This window comes from Cebus imitator, unplaced genomic scaffold (genome assembly GCF_001604975.1).
Source record: "Cebus imitator isolate Cc_AM_T3 unplaced genomic scaffold, Cebus_imitator-1.0 Scaffold34, whole genome shotgun sequence".
Taxonomy (NCBI): Eukaryota; Metazoa; Chordata; class Mammalia; order Primates; family Cebidae; genus Cebus; species Cebus imitator.
The window spans coordinates 7,366,623-7,370,667 of NW_016107349.1; the positions used below are offsets into that span (position 1 = coordinate 7,366,623).

Sequence of the window (4,045 nt, forward strand, 5' to 3'; positions counted from 1 at the left end):
AGAAATTTAAAAGTAAGCAAAAGACAATCTCAACAATTGTTGAATATAACAAAGAAAAAACCTGGCACTGCAATGTCTGTGCATGGATGAGCAACAACGGAGGAAAAGCTTAGGTTAACACCATGGAACACTGAACCAGTTCATCCACCATGACCTCCATTCATTGAAGTTCAACATAGATGATTTCTCTTTAGCCCCCACATCCAGTTAGCAGAGAAGGGAGCAGGAAAGAACAGGCACATTTCCACTACCTTTAAAGACAAATCCAAGAGCTTCTGTCATGAGTGGCACACGTAAGGCAATTCTATTGCTCTTCAAACAGAATCAACATGCAGAGATTTTGGAAGCATTTTTTTTTTAATTTGGGGAGCTGGTGATTGTTTGTCCCAGGGTTCTTACTTTTTAAATAAATTAATTAAATAAAAAGTAAAAGACACATATTCCAAGTAGAATATACCACTTCTTATATTCCACTGTCCATAATTTGATCACATAGTCACATGTTACTGGAAGGGAAGCCAGGAAATATAGCCTTTATTTCAGTACAAAATAAAACTAAGAATCTGGAGCTCAGCTACTCTAAAGGAAAGGAATAAGTAGGTTGGGCCAAGTAGCCATCTAACCCCATACTGGCAAAATGTAGTATTCTTATTTGCTAAATGAGAAAACTATATTGAAGGCAGGGATGACTTGCTCAAAGTTATGTAACTAATGTGAAGCAGAGACGGGATATGAACCTGAGGAAGTTGAGTCTCTCTTTTGGATACTGGAATTAATGTGCTTAAGTAAGTGAGTAAACAAGAAAGATGGAGAAGGGAAAGTGCGTTAGGAAAGAGGAGAAGGGAACCAGCTCAGACTTCTTTAATTTTCATACCCCCCAAAAAATACAAATATTTTTTATGAAAAACTTCTAACTTCAGAAATGAAAGTCATATCTACCTCATTCCTTCTTTGAGGATTAACCTCATTGAAAAATCTCAAATATGAATGAAATTAGACTGACAACAATGATAGAATGCAATCTTGAAAGTCATTTGAATGCAGAAAGAGGGTCATATGTGGGGAGGGACTATTTAGCATTACTAGTTTTCCAATTTAATACAGCATTAAAAACAAGAAAGCTAACTCTTGGTTAGCCAATGAGGCATGAGTATCTCCGCTGCTTTCTCAGTGTAATAAGGAGCAAACAGAAAAGCAGATGAACCCAAAAGGGCAGGGGTTGCATTCAAGCAAATTTGCACAGTGGTAATTCTACATTTTCACAATCACTAATAATCCTTCAAATTATGTTTATATTTTGTAGAAATGAAAGGACTCAAGAGGCTTCTGGTTCAGGTGGATTTATCAGAATTTGCCCTTTAGTCAATGCAAGACATGGCATTTTCAAGAACACAAGTGTATCAAGACATTCAATCAAGAATGTTGGACTGTGTTTCTCTCTGAGAGATTAGGCAGGTTTGGGGAACACAGGCTGTGGAGGTTGTGTAGAGGAGAAGGCTGTCGAGGAAAGGCTCTGAAGGAGGATGGTCACATGGAGAGCAATCACAATGCAACCTCTCGTTTCTCTATCACACAAGTCTTCTTAAAGCTATAAAATTAAGATAGTGCTGTCTTGGTAGTTTCTCATGAAAGCCAGCAAGGAGCTGATGGCTGGAGCTGACAGAACCCAAACAACCCTAAGAATACAAGGGAACTGCAAAGAAATGAACTCAGAAATTTGAACTAATTCATGGGAAGCCCTTACAATAGCTGTGTAGTTTTCAACCAAATGTTTCTAAACCTTTGAGGGATAAAAAATATGCAAGTGAACGGTGAGTTGCACGAGAAAGAAAATCCCAGATCTACACTGATAATGAGTTCGGATACTTTGGCACTTGGGAACTACCATTAATTGGTTAGTTAGGGGAGTTAGTGACTCCTACACACTATGTTTAGTAATAAAGAGAAATCACAAGAGAGATATGAAGGAAGTAAAGAAGAAGGGAGGGAACTAATATTGTTTACCACCTACTATGTGTTAAGTTGTGTGCATCCCATATTTTCTCTCATTTAATTCTTACAACAACCCCTCTGAGGCAAGCATGGTCCCAATGTGGAAATGTTAAAGCTGAAACTTAAAGAAGATAAACATCTTACCAGATGTTACTCTGCTTGGAATGGAGGAGCTGTCTGAGAAGGGTAAATGTTGGCTTCTGACTCAGCACTCCAACAGATCTGTGGAAATGCTTACCCACTATCCAAGGCCCTTAGCAGTCACTGGAGGTCAGACAATCAAGCAAAATGGCCAAGTGTCCATAATGGTGCCATAAATCAAAACAATAGGATCAGGTTCACTCATAAATCGTCCTGCTTCCAGCCAAATCAAGAAGATTCAATCTTCTGGCACTAAAACATTGAAGAAGTTTCTCAGACTCAATTGAGACTTACCAGATTGTGTTCACCTTGTTCTTTCTACAAGGAATAAAATGTCAAGGCAGGGTAAAGCACTTATAGCCATGGCAATGGTGTGGCATCAAATCATCCACAGAACTCTTTCAGAATACTCAAGTCCAGACCCTCCCTTCTGGAAATTTGAATTCATTAGACTTTGGTCAGACCAGAAAAGATGCATTTCTAGAAAGATTCACGAGGCATGTTATGTACACATCATTGTGATTCTGACATAGGCAACACAGTTGAGCCCTACTTTAATAAAATTAACGATAGGAGAAGACATCCAATTTAATAAAAGAACCCAGGCAGTCCGATTCAAATGTTTTAAAATGGTTTAAATGTATTAAAAATGGTTTAAAACATTTTTAATAAAATTTACCTTAATTATCATGGAGACTGGTAAAGATGAAAACTATAAAGCAAGATTTCATCTCTAACTACCAAGAGATCAACAGGAGTTTGGAGAGCAGCCTCTGGATATGTGATCATCTCCAGATAAGCAATAATGCTCCTGGTAAGCCTATTTTAGGAGACAGAACATTGGCAAGTATGATTTCCTTCCTTGCCAAGCCCTTTGGTAATGTGCAGCTCTTGTGCCTTGGGCAAGACTTGTTTATTTGTAGTTTTTCACCTTGAGAAGCTCCTGGAGTTCATGATCGCCACTAGAAACCCACTTGCTGGATGTATAGTCAATGATGTTTCACATTCAGCTGGCTTCTCCACTTCCATTGTCCAGCCCAATTTATAGTATCCTTACACTCACAAGCTACTTTACCATAACACACACTTTACATGGTGATTTGATTGGAAACTTTTTCCATATATGTTTCCCACATGTAATCCAAAACTATGTAAAGACACGTAATGGAAACATGACAGAATATTTTATGATTATCATTAAATTGAGTGTTTACTATGCACCAGGTAATTTAAGTGTGTTATGTCTATTAACTTACTTAATCATCACAGTAAATCCATGAAGTAAATACTATCCTTCACGCTACCAGTAAGGAAATCAAAGCAAAGAACAGTTAAGTAAGATGACAAAAATCACAGTGCTAGAAAATGGCATAGGTAGGGTTTGAATTCAAACAGACCGATTCAAGATAACCCACAAATCCTCTTAACCTCAGCATGTTGCTCTCTTTCCAGTTTGTTCTTCACCCTGGGTATTACCTCACCTTGGCATCAAGCTTCTGTTCAAATTACCAAATTCTCCTTATGTCCCATTTTGCATTGATTATATCACCTGCCATTGAGAGATCCAGTGGGGAGAATCTTTACTCCTTCTCAACCAGAAATACACGATAGCCAATAATTGTACTAAAAATGTGTAAATGGAAGTTTAGTATAAATATATCAGTATAATAGTACAGAGAATATAATATGCAAGAATACATAATGGAACCCATGTACCCACTATTGGCCTTTGCTTACTAGTGTGCACATAGGGTTTCTTTCCCCTCTAAGTATTATAAATATTTTACTATGAAACAGTGGCTGAGTAGAAAATGTCTTGAATCAGACTGCCTGGGTTCAAAAATCGACTCCAGCAATTAGTGGCTATATGACACAGCCACTAGCTGTGGCCAGTTATTTAACCAACCTGGGA

The 4,045-nt window shown here is 37.8% G+C and overlaps 1 non-coding gene across 1 annotated transcript; it reads left to right on the forward strand.

The window, feature by feature from the left end:
• The first annotated feature begins 264 nt into the window (after window positions 1-264).
• On the forward strand, window positions 265-397 carry LOC119470564. The gene has a single exon (XR_005199478.1). It is a non-coding gene; the product is annotated as a U11 spliceosomal RNA (small nuclear RNA).
• Window positions 398-4,045: the final 3,648 nt, after the last annotated feature.